Here is a 19,303-nt window from a genome sequence, read left to right as displayed (position 1 = left end):
GTTTAGTAGTTAATGTTTTTGTATAACTTACTCCTTCTTATCTACATTTAACTATGATAAATTTCTATAGACAAAGAGGACAAATTTTTATGATAAATTTCCATGAACAGAAAAGATGAAATTTTCATTCATTTTGTAATAAGCCTTTTCACTGAAAATAAAGCAGGGTCAAAACTTCCAGAATGTGGTGAAATTCTCCATGTTTCTTTCTCTAAAGGAACACTAAAAAGCTAGATAATTTTTACCGAACAATTTGGTAATAATTTGGGTGAAATTATGGTTATAGTAAGCCATAAAATTTTGTAAATGTGGTATAATTTAATAATTGTTGCATGATATGGCATAAAATTCATTTATTCGGAAAAATTTACTTTATAGTTTTGTGTTTTTTACTAAATGTTTGGTTATAAGAAATATAAATTTGAAAACCAGAATTTCTTTCAAATCATTACCATATGAACGGAAAAATTACTGACTGAGGGGTTTGAATACCTCAGATTTTGGTTTTATTAATCAGACTAGAAATGTCCTTTTTTTTTACCAGAAATGTCATTAACATGCATTACGGTAATTTTACCAGAATTTTTTTCTATGTATAGACAGAAAAGAACAAAATAACTCTACATTGATAATTCATTGTAAAACATTTATGCAAGAAATAACACTTTGGTGCATTTATTTTCTTCTAAATGCATCTGGGTGTTTATAAGTTTAAAATGGTTAATCGGACAGATCAAGCATGTAATTATATGGGTTATATTTAGGTATGAAAACAAGTTTAAGATCTATAAGAATAGAGAGAAGTTTTAAAAATTAAATCGTAGTTTGCTTCTAATTTATAAGAATATCAAGCAGATTCTGAAAAAAAAAATAAAAACTTGTATGAGGGGGAAAATACAGAAAAAGGTATCACTGTTTCAAGGTTACGGAAGTAAATAAAGAAATATGCTCTATTTATTCGGGGTTCTTAAATCAAGCTTTGAAATTTATGACATTAAGCTTTGGAATTTCTTGCTTCATGCTCATTCTTAGAAAGTTCTCGAAAAAAAATGGTTAAATAACAATTTATTTAATTATTACTTTACCATATTCAAACAAAACAGTCAAATAACCATAAATAAGATAGTATTCAAACTGTTAACTGTGAGAAAAACCGTTTATTAACCACTTTCACCTAATACTATTAAAAAACCAGAATTTTATCGCATCAACTAAGCCCACTTAATGAAACTTTGCAGATGGGTACTTTCTATCGCCGAGAGCGCTGATCTGCCAATCTTATGATCAACAGAACGGAGGCTCGAGTCCCTTCGTTCACACCACAATATTTTCTCTATTCTCTTCAACACATGAAGTTTTTCCAGTGTCCCACATTCCCCAATTTGTGACCATGAGCCACTAGAATACGATATTCTTATTTACGCGTAGATGACAGAACCATGCAGCTGCCAAACTATCTCTAAAGTCCAGTTAAATTTGCGCTTTAAGATTGTAAAACCATGCTGGTTATGCACCAAAGAGCCATTACATTATGCCCATTCTCCATCTATAACAATGGGCTCGCCCAGGTTTTCATGGTTTCTCGCCCAGGAACAATGTTTTTATGGGGCACATTAGGATCCATAATCCTCATAGAACAATCCTTGACGTCTGTAAGCTACTTGAACACAGTCGCAGACCAGGTTCACACATTCATTGCAACAGTTTTTCCTGAGGAGGATGGTGTTTACCAACAGGATAATGCACCATGTCACAAGGGGCGAATCGGCGAGGAACATTCCAGTGACTAATAAGTCATGTCTTGTCCCCCAAATTCGCCTGACCTTAATCCAATAGAGCATTTGTGATCCTACTTGGAAAACCAAATTCGTGCTGCCACGCTACCCCCTCGTAATGTGAGGGAATTGCAGGACCAGTTAGTGAGCTCTTGGTACCAGTTACCTCAGACTATCTATCAGCACCTTGTGGAATCAATGCCGCGGCGGATGCTAGCAGTTTTGAGGGCTAAAGGTGGTCCTACATGTTATTAGCAGGGTGGTCATAATGTAATGGCTCGTCGTTGTAAATGGTTACAAAATCGTATAGTTTTGTATTCATATTTTTTTAACCATACTAGTCTCAAACCGTTTCAAAACCGCAAAGGTAAAAAATTTTATTTTCCGTAATCTTTAGGGTTAATTTGATGGAAAGACTGATGCCTGTCATTTTACCATAATTTCAGAATGAAAATTCTAACAGTGTTCTTTATCTTTTAAAAGAAATTATTTATCCTAAATCCTAAAAATATTCAAAAATTTCTAACTATTCATTAAAAAAAATAATTGAAAATTATATAAGAACGAAAAATGAAATTATATTAAAATTTTTTCTTTGCTCGTGATATGTCTTAAATGTTGAAGGTAAATTTCGCGTTTAATTAAAAAAATTAATTAGATTGAAGTGCAAATTTGATTTTCTAATACATAATTTTTTATCATGTGGAATATTTTCATCCCACAGCTCTTTTATAAATGATGTGAAAATTTATTTTTTTAATATATCAGAAAATTGATTACTCTTTTGTTTACAGACATAAATGAATGATCGTATGCAAAATATATTTTCTTATTTTATCTAACAAAGTTATGATTAAAATTAAAGCTTTTTAAGCAAAAGACGTGAAAAAGTTTTGAGAAGTATTTTAAATAACTTTTTCTCTATTATGAAAATCATTTCATTTTCTTTAACGTGGAGAGGGTCTAAAGGTAACCAAATGAAAGTTTCATTTAATGATGTTGATGTACAAAATTTAATTTAAAAAAGCTTAAATGGGTTTTTTATTTTTATTATGAGTGTTGTATTTTTTTATTGTTATCTTTCTTATAAATTTTTTTTAAGTTATGCTTTGCTACAACTTATTATTCGTTTGATTTCTGAATTTTACTTACAAAAGTTTTTAACAGTCATGCAAAGAAAGCGCGTTTTCCTGTTAAAGTTTATTTGTATTATTTAATACAAATAAATTTTAACAGGAAAACACGCCGGAAGAAAAATTTTTGGAAGCATGATTCGCGGTACTAAAACTATTCATGAAACTTATTTACATCTATTGTGATCTGCCATCTTATTCTTCACGATCGAATTAACACCTTCACGATCGGATTAAAGGATTCATATTAGAAAAATAATAAATGCTATTTTAAATGTTAAATATCTTGAAACTATTCTATGTCTAATTTAAAGCTCAAATACTAGTTAAAATTTGAAACTTTGTTTGAAAGCCAGTCTAAGCTAAAAGGATTATCAGTTTCAGCTGCAATAATAAACAACAGTTTACTAACATTAGGACAGAATGAATTTAGTGATTATGAAATATATTACATTTATTGGGTGTTTCATTACATATTCCAAAGATCCAAAGAAAGTTATTTTATTCGGAATGTAATTTTGAGTTTAAAATTTTGAGTTAATTAATTTTGAATTAATTTTGAAAGAAATGACGAAGATAAATACGAGGTTTGGCAACTTAAAACCCATAATATTTAAGCATGATTTTCTGAATATTATGTAAAATTTTTATTTAATGTGTTTTATGCTATGTATTTCCTGGGCTGTTTATAGTGATAAAAGTTAATAAGAAATTTATTTTCCATTTTAATTAGAAATTTATTTTCTAATTAAAAAAAAACGAAACAGTGACACCACTTTCATAACATTCATAAGCAACAATATAATTTTTTTTATATTTCCAATGATCTGCACAATTGGTCTTGCCGATGAGCAGATCTAGTGCGTTCTCCAGAGGTGGTATCCACTCTGTCAGGACCACCACAATGGGTGAGATACCGTTGGTCATGTTAATTTGAACGTCTACTTTCTGCCACACTAGATGGCAGCACCGAGACTCTATTTGGATGCTTAAGTGCACTAGGAATTTAATTTTGCCGGAAATGCCAAGAGCCAATAAGGCACTCCAGGGATCTTTTACATGCCGCATACAACAATATAATAATAATAATGATATGATTAGAATAAAAACAATTTAATAATAGTATTTGCTTGATAACAAGTTTATTTTTAAAAATTATTTTAATGGTTAGAAGGAGTTTTAGATCTTGAGTCCTTACTGAGTACTGAGTACTGATAATGAGAAGTTACTTTCCTTTTTAGTACCTCACATTTAATTTCAAAATTATTTTAATTTGAATGATGAGCAATATCAAGATTCTTTTTTTCAATTCCTGGTTCCTCACATATTCATTCATGGTATTCCCAAATCGAATAATTTTTATTTAAATCCTAGTTTAAAAAAGAATGGTTCGATCATAGTTCTTCCTTTTTTGTCTTTTTTTTGGTATCATATTTTTTACGTCTTTTTATTAAAAAAAGATTTTTTGAAATATGCTGATTCAGAATTTTGTTGTTTCAGAATAATTACTTTGATTCAAAATTTTGTCAAATAAAAGAGAAGGACGAGCAGTAATTACTGATTTGTAGTGCTTAAGTAATGTCTTCCAAGTATAACACTGTAATATAATTTTCTATCTAATTTTTTAAAGATCTAACTTTTGATATTCAGCAAAAAAATTATCATGTTCAGAATATATATTCAATTACTTTAGAAAAACTATAAGAATCAATTATAAAATAGCAAATTTTCATTGTTAAAGCTGTGAATCTTGTTTGATTTTTACGCTGAAAAAAAGTATGGCCGAACAATCAGAATATGGTTAAATTTGTCGTGTTTCTAGCTATATGGTAACCCCTACAATCTTGTTACTTTTATGGAAGTGCTTTGGTAATGATTTTGGAAATATTAACAATAAAATATGTTTTTATAAAACATGATAAAATTTGATAAATGTATTAAAATTTGGTAATTTTATGTGCTTAAGTGTGCGGCATAAATACCATTTATTTAGTTAAATTTATATTTAAAATGCTATTTTTTTTCTAAATATGTCCTAATGAGGACTACAATTTCGAAAACCAGAATTTCCGGTAAACCGTTACCATATGAACGGAAAAACTACCAAATGAATGATTTAAATACCGTATATTTCGGTTTTTATAATCAGAATTATGATTTTCTTTATTAAAAATGTCATTATCATACAGTACGGTAATTTTATGGTAGTTTAAATATACGGCAGTTTAAGTAAGATAGTTTCAATATTATACGGTAGTTTAAATACTAGTTAAGAAAAAGAAATAAATTAACCACAATTTAATAATAATAAGAAAGAGCTATGAAACTACTGCTTTCAAGGTAATATCGTTATTGATAGTTTTCGTATACACGATTTGCATTAAGCTCTAGTATTCACTATATATTAGCGATACATTTAAAATATCGTTATCGTGATAGAGCAATCTATCGCTCAGCTCTGATAGTTAAATGATTCCGCAATCAATTTGTTCGTCTTCCAAATATATCGACTGGTTGGAGTTCTGCTGCCCAAGAGCAGGAATACTCTTAAAGTTTTACTACCATTGAACGCTTCACACTAGTTTTTGGAAAAATTAGCAATAAAATATGGTATTATAATATGTGATAAAAGCTGGTAAATGTGGTAACACTTGGTAATCTTATGACACCTTAGAGCATTGCATGAAAACCATTTATTCGATTAAAGTTAATTATTAATTTTAGTACATTTTATAAAATGTGTTGTATTAAGAACTACACCCGATCATATCCCTTATTGCCTTGGTTTTTCTAAAAGAGATCGCTTTGTAGATCCACTCTATGTGCTTGATAGGATCAGAGTCGCTGGTGTCATGGACTCGATTTAGCTTTGCTAACAATTGAGGGCTAGCAACAACAAAAATTATATTTTTGCAAACCAGAATTTCCCGTGAACTATTAAAATATGAGCGAAGTTGTCAAATGAATGGTTTAAATAACACATATTTTGGTTTTATAAATCCGAATTATGTTTCTTTTTCTTTTTTAAATTTTGTCTTAGTTTTTCTTAAACCAGAAATGTCATTACCATATAATGCTGTAATATTATTATATTGCTTTTCTCAATGTACGTTTCAAAGTTTTTACCCAACATTTGGAATATTTGTTCCTTTTTAAAAAGCATTCTCCACCTTCTTTTCCGAATGGAAAAGTACTTCTTAATTTATTTACTTTTTTTAAATTTTTACTTACGTTTAAAAGTTTAAAAACGTTTCTTTCTTTTTCGTACACAACATTTGAAATATATTTGTTACGTGTAAAAAAGTGATTTTATTATTTTTATTATTAAAAATATTACAATCTTATTTCATAATTAAAAATTAAAGGTAAAGAGATTGAGATGTACAGATTCGTATGCGGAACTGTGGCTTGAAATATGATAAGAACTCATTAAAAACAAATATATTTAATAAATCTAAAGAAAAAAAACCATCAAACTAAAATTGTAGATTTTACACAGGAGATGAAGCTCCTACTTGAGTTATGTCCCTGAAATCCTTGAAGACGAAGGAAGTGCACTTGAAAAAAGAAGAAAAGGAAGTAGCACACTATTATCTAGAAATAAAACTCTCACTTCAGGAATCCTTGAGCTGTATTTTGCTGATATTTAAAATCATTTCGTCATGAAATCACGCTATTTGTGACAAAACGCGAAATCTAAAATTATTTCCTCAACTCGGAACCTCATCACTGTGCATTGTGGGAAATTGTTTAACGAGAATGACGAAGGCTGGAGAATCGAAAATAAAGCAGCGAAATAAACCAACCGGATGTATAGTCAAGGAGTAGGCCTCGAAGCAAAAAGATTCCGGGTTCGAATCCAGCTTCGGGCATGCATGTTAATAACTTGTCTGTTTGCTCTATCTATTCGTGTGTTATTTGGGCAACGTTGATCCACTTACATGGTGTCCACAATAAAGGAATTATTCAATAAGTTAAATACATTAAGCGCTACCAGCTGTTTTTCTCTTTTAATTTTAATTTTGACGAAATTCGTTTCCTCGAAGAAGTGTTTTCTCAGAGCATATACCAGGAAACGATTTCGACAAAAACGAGGAAAGTTTTGTGAAATTTGAATCTATTTTTTTACAGTGCATCTGAGATTTAGATTACATCTGAGATCTGAGGTTGATGTTAGTTAAAAACTTGTAATATCTTAATCTAATTTACATAGATATCTACAAATTAAATGATCTTCAAGATAATTGTGATGGCTTTGGAACTTAAAAAATGGAGCTTATTGGAGGAATAAAAATCTCTCTTAAAACTACCATTATGTAAAGTCTCTAAATCTGAGAGTTCAGTCCACTGCAACATATTTATCAGACTCAGTATCATTAATCTTTCCGTTTGCTTCAGTAATGTAGAATTTACTATTTATGCAATGTAATCTTTAAAGATACCCATGCCAAACGAGAAAAAAAATTCTGTTAAAATTACCGTTCTGTAATGATAATGACATTTCTGGTAAAAAATAAAATAGAATTCTTGTAATAAAAACAAAAATATAACCATTCATAAACCGAACCAGTCATTTTGTAATTTTTTCGTTCAAAGATAACGATTTACCGGAAGTTCTGGTCTTGAAAATTATAGTCCTTATTACCTCACATTCAGTAAAAAATGAAAAACTGAAAAGTAAATTTAACCGAATAAATGATTTTTATAAATTCTCTAAGGTATCATGATAAAATTCCCAAATTTCACCACATTTTACCAAATGTTACAACACTTTGCAAAGTTTATCATATATAAGATCATATTTCATTGTTAATTTTATCAAAATCATGAAAACACTTCGGTAAAAATTATTCTGTTCTTTGGTGCTCCTATAGAGTAAAAAAAAATTGGTAAATTTTACCATATTCTGATAGTTTTGACTCCATATTTTCCTCGGTGTTTGATTAAATTTTAATTTGAGACGCATGTCATATGTAAATAATACTGTAACAGATTCGATCATTGTTCGCTATACCCGAGAATTTTCCTCATGTTTATCTGAGAAAACAATTATGAAAAGACATTTTTATTCAATTTTTACCTAAGGCTGCATTTATTTCTTTAAGTATAAAGTCAGATGTAGGCATGTCTATCATTAGTCCATGAAAGAGTCCTACACAGTTATTTTGATTTGGCTCAATAGTAGTTACTTTGATTTTTATTTGCATTTGTGTAGGTAATAAATATAATTTTTTCCATTTAATTATATCATTCAAAGCAGTGGAAAATAAATTATGTAACAGTATAGTTACTATTTTTTTTTAAAGTTTACGTTGGACAGCTTTAAAGGAAAGAAAATGGAAACTCTTTTGTGAACTCAGTGAACAACAACCCCGCTTTCTTGAAAAGCAAGATTGACGGTCACTTTAAAAGTTAGAAAATAAAACAAAGCCGATCAGCAGTATTTTTCTCAGTCTGTGATTAATAGAGTGGCGTAGATAAGGATTGAAATTTAAATTTAGTAATCAAATTATTAGCCGAAAATGGGACTTTAGAATTACAGCGAATGGTTTTTAAATGGTTGGACAGGTTAAATATAGAATTTACTTTTAAAAAATGAATATTGTGAAGGTGAAGTTGCATTAAATAAACGAAATCACTGTTAGTAGCTTAAGAAAAATACTTGTTTTACTAGAAGAAATGAAGTGAAATCAAACTAAATAGTTAGGGAATATCAATGCGAAACGACATTTGCGCTGTAAAAATTATAAATTAATTTACTGTAAAAAGTACTGGCACCATGGGTGCATCATTTGGGAATTCATTTGACCGTAAAATTCATTTCCTTTTACATTAAATTTTATTTTAACCATTAAATTTTATACCTTAGTCTTTGAAGTAATATTTATTTAGTTTTACAGTGATTTTTATTTATTTATTTTGTAACGCAAATGCAGTTGCAAGACACAGACTTCTGCCCCATTCCTTTAGAAAACCCCTCATTACTGACTTTGATTGTTCCAGAATCTTAACATCAACAATTTCAAGACTAAGAAGAAACCATTTTAAAGGGATGAAAATTCTTCCCGACCAAATAAGAACTTATATTCCCTGCAAGAACTGCACCGATATCCAACTTACCCCGGATCACATTCTCGAGTGCCCAGCCCTTACCCCATATGTTTTACAACTGGATATGGTGCCACTGGCTTCAGAACTTCGTGAGATCCTCTACAGTAATGATGTATTGGAGCTTGCGGATGCAGTTTTGAAGGCACACGAGGCCATTTAATTGTCCATGTACACGATAAAAAATAAAAAATAACCGCTGTTGAACAGTCGACTTAATTTGGAGTTTATAACTACCAATGGTGAACCCTGTAGGCTTGTAATTTTGAACCCGATTCAGAAGACAAGGGAATTCCTGACTCAAATATTGGGAGAAATTTGCTTTTGTGGAGGACGTTTTGATGGAACTCACCCACATTTGGAGAGGAAAAGGGCGAAAACCTTCCACGGTTAAACTGACCACAAAGGAACTCTAACCCATAGTCTGTCTATTAATGAGGATATTTTGCGTCAGCACTGTGGTTGGTGCGAACTGGGGACGGAAGTTGTTTCGACCAGCCATTGTTGGAACTCGAACCCGTTAACCTCATTGAAAAGCGAGCTCTCTATCCCCTAAGTCACCATGGCGCAGCAATTTTACAGCCAAAATTAATGTAATATTTTATTATCAGATTATTTGTCAGTGAAATGTTACGGTAAAAATGGCTTTTCGTTAAAAAGTACCGGAAACTTGGCTTTTTTAAGATCATAATTTGAGTGTTTTATCATAATAAAGGCATTTGCTCGACACGAAGACAATTGGTAAAATTTAACTTTCCACCTTTTTCTAACCACTGACTTGTTAAACATAGTCTTTGATATATTTTCTCTCTCTTTTCTATCAGGAATACGTTCGTAATTATTGTGTCATATCTTTTTCCATGATTGGTAAAGGTAGAGACAAAAGTAAATAACTTTGAACTAGTTAACTGAAATGCCATAAGAAAGGATAGATTTTTTAAATCTATCACGCGAATCACCCATTTTCTTTTCTACTCTTCTTGAATCGATTCTTGACGCCAACTTCAAAACCAATATTATAAAAAAAATTGTCTTTTCGTAACGAGATTTTCTTCGATCTACCAAAGTTTATTTCGAGAATCTAATTAGCCACCATCATTTTTTTATGATTCAGAAATTATTTTTATTGCATTTTGTGGAAGTGATAATCTAACCTATTGCAGAAAAATGTTATTGCAAGAGATTTGCCAAAACATAAGAATTATCCTTTGAAATTACATTATTTTTTATTCAGCTAAAATATTCAAGTGCAGCGATGAATCAAACTGAAAGCTGTAGTATTTTAAACAGCCTTTGAGAGTATCTGTAGTTTAATTTATCAAGAATAAAACAGTAATACGATTCTGCAAAGTGTTTTAGATTAAAGAAATAATAAATAAAGTGAACAAAAATTGAAAGAAGGGATTCACAATTCAGAATTTTTTGTTTCACGCCTTAAACTAATATTATAATATTGGTTTAAAGCGCGACATAAAAAATTGTGAATTTTATAATCGTGCACGGAGAAAAAAATTCTGATAAGATTACCGTACTTTATGGTAATAACGTTTTAGATAAGAAAAACCATAATTATGGTAAATTAAACTAAAATATACTGTATGTAAACCTTTAATTTGATAATTTTCCCATTCATATGGTAATAATTCATCGGAAATTCTAATCTTCAAAATTATAGTTCATATTACTAAACATTTAGCAAAAAATACAAACCTGTTAAGTTACCAAGTATGCACAAAATTCGAATAAATGGTTTTTATAATAACTGGTTCTTCATTTTCTCTAAGATTTCATGATAAAAATTACTAAATTTCATCACATTTACCAAGTAATTTTATCGCATATTATGAATCCATATTTTATTGTTAATTTTACCAAAATCATTATTAACTCGTTTCGGTAAAAATTGTGGCTGCCATGGAACTAGAAACACGATAACATTTACCATATTCTTTTAGTCTTGACTATATTTTTTTTCTTAATTTATAATTCTTGAATTTTATCTTTAATATCTGTACATTTTTATTTATCATTGTTTGCTTCTATTAATAATGACTTTGATAAAATTATGCCTTAGGATAAGTTGTACAAAATAGCAAAAGAATTAATTAAAAGCATTGTGAAACTATCTTCTTTGGATAATTGCTTTACTTGTGTAAAAATAAGATTGAAACAGTTTTAAAATGTCGTAAAATAAGTTATTCACTGTAAAACTAAACTTTAAGTCAAACTTTATTGAAAATCAATATTAAATTTTGGCTATATTTTACTTTTTGGGTCGTCAGTGTGTGTTTTTCTTACTTTGCCATGAGGGTATTCGATATATATATCTATATATTTATCCTAGAAAGACCTTCAGATCAATGTTGTTTTCTTAAACCTGGAGCTAAATATTGAAGGAAAACTCTCCCCACTTAATTAAGAATTCAATAATGATCTTCAAAGCTCTCTTGTTTTAACATTGATAACAATCTTTAATTTTTATATATATTATATATTTCCGCTTTAGAGAAATTTTTTTCCAAGCTTAAATTCGATATTAAATTTGTAAAAATTATTAAATAAAAGGCAGTGGATTATTTTCTGAATATGGGTGTGTTGTTTGATTTGTTTAATTATAATTTTCATTTGTTATATTTTGTTGCAACAAATATCTAAAATATCATAACAATATCACAAATATCGTGTCATTTTTATAAGGAAAGTAAATAACATTCTAATATCTTTCTCTCTGATACCTAAGTATTTTAAAATCATTATTTCTTTTATCAAAATTCCAATTTTTTTAAAAATTATTTTATATTGGACTAGCCTTTTCAGTGACTAACTGGTTCACTTTGTTGAGGTATCTATTTTGCTGTTGAGATATATCATCTTCTTAGCACTGCTTGATAAACGTACCAAATATCGAAACTAGAACTCCTTTCGTTTATCTTTTTATTTGACGAAGGATACACGGTGAAAATTCGGAAACTCTACCTTGGTTTAAATGCTACTTAGCATTATTGTTAATTAGGCTAATTACTTTTACAATAACGAAATATCGAACATAAACTTTTTAAATTCTTCTATTTATCTCACAAAGTAGTATATAAGTAGTAGTAGTATAACACACAGTAGTTAAAAATTTAAGATTTCTATCTCAGTAAAAAACGTGTTTTTTTAGTACTACTGTCAATTAAGCTTATTAACTTCTAAATATTATCCTAATTACAAAATATTTTGATAATTGCATGATCCTAGTTTCACCTTACACCTGAAAAAGAACATATGATCTATATATGAGACTTCTAACTTGGTAATAACGTATTAACTTTACTGTCAAGCTGGTTTTTTTACCCTTAATTACCCTGATAATTACAAAATATCGAATTGAAGTATTTAAATTTATCCTAATTTGACACTTCTACCTTGGAAAAAGCGTGCTATTTAGAAACATGATCAATTAGGTTAATTGCCCCTAATCATTCCGATAATTACAAAATATCCTGATAATTACAGAAAGGATAATAAATAGTAATGTTTTAAGTAGCTAGTAAAATCCAGACCTATTAACTTAAACTTAACCCTCTTGAAAACTTAAGTTCTCCAGTATTATAGTAAACTTATAATTCTATAGAACTTAAATGTACTTTAAGAAGCAAAAATGGTGTGAATAAACATAATGTGGAACTAATTGAAACAATCGTTCATTTTGCTTGGAATGCATTGAAATAACCACTCAAACTGTTAATTACTTCAAATTGGCACCATGCACTGAGAAAAAAAGTACAGTCAAAATTATTAGAATACAGTAAAAGTTATAGTGTTTCTGGTTCTATGGGAAGACTTGGTAATGTTTAACAAAGGTAATAATTAGAGTAGGTAGTATTTAGTTTTTTTTTATAAATCTTCGTAATATTTAGTGAAGCGCTTTGTTATTTATTTTAATAAAATTAACATTAAAATATGGTTTTTTAAATCTGTAATTAAATGTGATAAAACGAGTAAAATTTGGTAATTTTATCACGAAAGCTTGAAACAGGACATAAAAACCATTTATTTATTTAAATTTACTTTACACATTAGTATTTGTTTACCAAGTGTGTGATAATAATAATTAGAATTTTGAAAAACAGAATTTACGGTAAACGGTTACCACATAAACGAAACAATTTTCAAATGAATGGTTTAAATACCGTATATTTTATTTTTATTAGCCAGAATTATTATTTATTTAACCAGAAATGTCACAGGCAGTACGGTAATTTTTTCTGAGTTTTTTTTCTAAGTAGGAATTACAAATAATAGATATTTATTTAAATAAAATAAAAAAAAAATTTAAAACGCTAAAAATATATTACTAACACAGAAAAATTATATAACAAGAACTAGGAAGATAATTTTTTATTTATTTTCACGAACACTTTTACAACACTTCTAAAATCATTTCACTGTGAATTTTCAAACATGCAAATATATTCAATTTTATGACATGAATTGATATGGTTAAAGGATATACATGTATTCACATCTGTCTTTTCAACAATAGAGTTCGATGCAAACAACACACACACAAATATAAACACGTAATTCAGAGAATAACAGAGAATAAATGTAGACTTCAACCGTAACTGCATTTCACGAGCCATAGGAGGTTTCCTATTACCACAAACATATCCATTAAGTTTAGTTGTTGAAGGCCATGATAAGCACTCCTTTTCTATATCAACTTCGGATATTTACACTTGACGTATTCTGGAGATGTTCAATAATAAATATTACATCATAAAATCGGAATTGATAAGCAACATCTAGTTAGCATTCTGATGCTTTTAAATCTTTTCAAAACATAGCTTGCTATAAGGATAAAATGTGAGTATCACAGCTCAGGATGATAAGCATATATATTTAAGAAATTTCATATTTTAACATAATGTTTAAAGTTTTAGTATGTTTTGTACACAGTCATACTTTCTTCAAAATGTTTTGATTCTTATACAGAAAGTATTTAGAGTCCTCAAAATATAAGACAAATCAAGCAATATATGAATGTATGTCCGCTAAAGGAAGAAAAGAAAAATGCTTCCTATGTACTGTAAAAATACCAATAAAAATTTTACAGGAAAAAGTACTTCTTAAATGGAAGAAAACAACTGATGGTTTTTTAAAAATTTGAATAGGTATTTCATTAAAAGGTTTAATAAAGGTAAAAATTAAATCTGATAATGATACACATCTTGAGAAATCTTGTAAAATGTTACTTTTTAATTCAAATATACTCTGAGAAACTGAAACGACCAATGCAAAAACAACCAGTTTAATTCTAAAAACATTTTATGAAAAATAATATTTTTTAACTTTTTTTTATACAACTTTATAAAAAGTTCCCCCAAAAATACGGTTGCCGTAAAATTACATATTCCTTAAAATTACGGTTTAAAATATTTAGCAAAGAAAAACTGATTATCCGCCAGTTTTGAATACGAAAATATTTTTTTTTAAAAAAGCCTAGTTTTTTATGATAAAATTAAAATTATGAACGAACATGTTTATTGCAATTATATGCATACTGACAACTATTTCCTTTCAAGGTATTTAAATACCGATGATGTTGAAAAATATTCCGTTGTTTTAATATAATATATCCAGTTAAATGCAGAGAAAAAAATCGTAATTTTACATGTGATGCTAGACAGTTTTGTCTGTGAGCTTCACACGTATTTCTAGATTGTTTTTTCTTCTTTTTTTTTCCTGTTTATAAATGAAAATATTTTTCCAGCTGATGACAAGAATGTTAAGTAAGTTACTGTATGTGTTATGCATGTTTTAAGCATGCTAATAAAGATTCATTGCTAATGTATTGAATTTACTGCTTAAAAATAGAAAAAAATTGGTTAAGAAAAACAGTTTACTTTTTCATGATAAAATTAGTTTGCGAACTTGCATATACACTCTAAGAAATTTCCGTAAAATTTATAAATCTGTTTTTTTTCTATTACTGTTAATTTTTAAGTCCAGTTTTCTTATTTTACAAAAAAGCCCAGTGCCCGTAATTGAAAGGAATTTCAGACAATTTTGTTAAGTGAAACATTAAATTAAGCGGCCAGCTGTTTTCCTTGAGAAAAAAGTTCGCCGAGCATCAATATACTTTTCTTCAATAGAGATCTTCACTTTGAGCAACTGCCATCGGTTATTGATGATAATGAATTGTAAAAAATTAAAAGATTCTGAATCAAAATGATACTGGAACCAGTAGAAATTATACTAGAATCAGCATAAACATATTTGCAATTTAAAACAATGCATGAAATCGTACTTGAAATTTTAAAAATTTGGTTAGGTACCATAGTGGTAATTTTAATGCCAGTTTACTATTATACTGGAAATTTTGAAGCTAGTTGAAAAACATAATAGAAAGTATTTAAGACAGTATATTGGTTTAAAAGTATTATTCTTAAATACATGTTTATGTTTCAAACATACATTATGTTAGAAAATTAGAATTTTTTTCACTTATTTATCATAAATAATATTTATTTAAGTTTTATCATTTTAGTTGCAACGATTACGATACAAGGGACGTTTCAAACTTTAGGCGTATTTGTTATATAAATAAGAAACTATACTGATTAAATTATTACAAGCGGTAATAAGATTAAGAAGAAATGTTTAAACTTTGCAAGTTCTACACCCTTTAAACAGTTTATATAAGCAGAAAAATTAAATTAATTATCTGTAAGCCTTTGTTAATGTTTGTACAAGTTTGCAAGCACATTGTCGGTATTTTGTTTTAATTAGGAAAATATGTTGTAGATTTTAAAGAATAATTTACCGTCACAGGCAACATTTTTTTATAAATTTATTTTTTGATAATTCAACTGTGGCTAAATTTAGTTAAGAAAATTAAATCATTAGTTAGCGTATATGCAATTACTCTTGATTTTATTTAATCGGAAAGGAAAAATGTAGTGCACAATCTTAATCAAGATTGCGGATCCTAAGAAAGTACTAATATGATGTTTACAAATTCTAGTTGTAAGAAGTTAGTTCTAAAAGTAATGACCTCTTAAAAATCTGGGAATCGCCTTTAGGAAAAAACTTGATAGAAATAACAAGGAAAATGTTTTTTCTTAACGATTTACGTCACAGGGAATTTTGGATAAGTATCCTCAACGAAAAAACACTTTACAGAAATTTTTAATTTAAGACATCTGCCAATTCAAGAGCATTTAAAACTTAGAAAACTAATTAATTATTGTATAATTTGTAACTGTAATTAAATTTATGTATAATAAAACAGAGTTTTAAAAGTAAAACAGATTTGCTTAAGGGGCCGTCCATAAATGACATCACATTTTTCAATATTTTAACCCCTCCACCCGTTTCTTATTTTATTTTATAACCGTCACTGATCAGCCGACTAAATTATGGTTAGCGACTATCAATATTCGACTCCATAGTTTTGTAATTTTTAAAACAACCCAGAAGACAAGAGAACTCCTGGATCAAGTATTGAGACAAACTTGTCTTCATGGACCCCTTTTGACAGACCTAATCCACATTTGCATGGAAAGAAAAAACTACGAATACCACCCACGACTAATACCACAACAGAGGGCAAGAGGATTCTAACCTATAATCCGCCAACTAAGGAGGATATTTTATGTCAGCAGGGTGGTCGGGGCGAGCTGGGAGCAGAATTCGCATTAACCAGCCACTGCTGGGATTCGAACCTGTGCCACTCCGACTCCCTTCCTTTCCTTTCTCAGAAAGTACCACACATGCTTCCTTTTCATCTTACCATGTTGTATTACATAAACCTATACAAGTATGTAAAACGCATTTAATAAATCAGATTTCAATTTTTATTTTTAAACTTTAAGAATGTGTTTTGATGACATTTTGTGAGTAAAACAATAATATGATTAAATTTGCATTTATTTTCATGAGGAAAATAACATAGTGCAGGGTTATTCATTATTCCTTCCGGGGTTTCAAAGCGTTATAGTAAAAAAACAAAGACGAATATTTCAAAAAAGAACGCATGAAATTATTCCGAAAGTATTCAAGTTTTAATTTAAGCAGTTATCGGTAGATGGCAGTACCACTGGAGCCAGTTGTAGTAAGGAAAAATGGCGTTTACAGGCGGAGGGAATTATGAGTAACCCTGTATTTAATTTGTTGATTTTAAATGTTTTAATTTTAACCAAAATGCGTTATGTCACTCTTTTTGTCTCCCTCCTCCCCCTTTGTCACAAAATGTCACCATTGTTTTTCGCCTAGCACTGCATCATTTGTGGATTGCCCTTCAGTTTCCCCTCAATATAGAGTAACATCAGCCAACATTAAGAATTTAGCAGGTGATGGAGCAAATAAAAATATAAAATAAATATAAATACACAAATTTTTAAAAATAGAAGTATTTAAAATATACAAGTTTTTAAAAATGTAAGTTTTTGAAATATACAAGTTTTTGAAAATTTCAGCTTAGTATTTTCTTTCGAAGCAGAAAATGCATAATATTTGGTAAACAAGAATTTTTCACATTTTAACGTTTAGAACAATTTAACAATCGTCAATAGAATGTCGATGAACTAAATTATAAAATTATTGATTACTTTCAATAATTAACTGTAAATTATTAATCAATAAAAATATTTTTATAAGTTTCCAATAAACGGTAGACAAAACGTATATTTTAATGCATTGATTATATTATCAATAAAATATTTTAATAACCTGTTTTGTTAAATAAGGAATAAAAGAGTATTTAGGAGTCAGAAAAATCTGCTGAATTAAGAGTTATTAATTTAAGATTTAACATTTAGATTTAGTAGTTATAAATTAAAAATGGTTGCAGTTATTAACAGTAATTAAGTGAAATAAGGGTATGTTAAAAAATAATTATTTTCTCTCAAAAAATATTAACTAAAAAAAATTGAAACTAAGAATTAAATTCAATTTTATAGGGTAAAAATATTTTGAAAAATAAAAAATAAGTTCTTGTTTTATTTCCTATCTGAGAAAAATTAATACAAGTTGCAATGTTGTATTTCTTTACAATTTAAGTTTTATTTGAAGTAATTTTTAAATACACATCTCTTCTAACTATTTGAATTATTAGAATAGAAAAGCGAAATTTATTACTATGGAAGGATGTAACCGAAAAAAAACAAACACAATGGCAAAATCATTTTCTCTAGAGATATGTGAAAAAGAACAAAAACTCAAACTCTAGATACTTAAGCAAATCGAACAAATATATCAAATGATTCATAGTTTTATTTAGTTTTTTTAAAAGTTTCATGAAACAAATGTGTCCTTTAAAACATCATTTATGTTCCTTTGGAATTTAAAAACAGATGAGTGATTACATTAAAATTCTTCGAACATTTAATTATGTACTTTAATTAAAAATTCATGCATTATAAATTTAATGAGATTAGAAATGAATACAAATAAATGAAGCATACTAAGAAAAAAATTTTTCGTCGCAATTAAGAGTAATTGCAATCTTTTATTTTTTTGCTTATTTTTTATTAAAAAAATCTTTAAATAAAGGAATGTCATTCGAAAAATGTTATAAAAATAAATGAATCTAGTAAATTTGAATAAATATTTTTCATTTTATGATAAAGTTGAGGTGAAATAACAAGCAAATTCTATATTGCAGAAACATTGCCATCACACATTTTTTTAGAGTATTTTCTTAAAGAATTCAATAATATTCCACAAGATGCTCTCTAATCATCAACCTGGACATAATTTTAGAATAACTCTGGAATATGAATTCTTGAAAATGTATTATAAATTTTTAGCTTTAAATGAGAATCACGAACAAATATTAACTTCCAAGTTTTCTATAATTTGTAAAATTTCAAGATGATGTTAAATTTTCATTAAAACTGAATGCTGAATTTTACTCAAAGGGGCAGAAACTAAACTAAGGCATTTTTCATGTCGAAAAATATCCACCTATCACTTAAAACCCTTTAACAAAGCAGTAATAATATAAGGTCACCCGGGTAAAAAGCTAGTCACCCCTGTAAAAATCACAAAAAGGTACAATTTAATAATGTGCAACTTTGCCGTAAAAACATAAATATATCTGCACCACCGTGAGAAAATACTCGTCGCCCCTATAGAAATCACGAAAAGCATAATTTAATAATGAATAACTTTGACCCTGGATTTGAAAACCACTCGGATTACGGTTTCTGCAAAGTTCTGCATCTCTCTACAAAGTGAATCTACAAAGTTCTGTAGCTATATCGCACCCAGTTAAGGCCATTGATGGATCGCTGGAAT

Source organism: Parasteatoda tepidariorum, chromosome 2 (genome assembly GCF_043381705.1).
Source record: "Parasteatoda tepidariorum isolate YZ-2023 chromosome 2, CAS_Ptep_4.0, whole genome shotgun sequence".
NCBI classification, from domain to species: Eukaryota; Metazoa; Arthropoda; class Arachnida; order Araneae; family Theridiidae; genus Parasteatoda; species Parasteatoda tepidariorum.
This window is presented reverse-complemented; position numbering follows the sequence as displayed.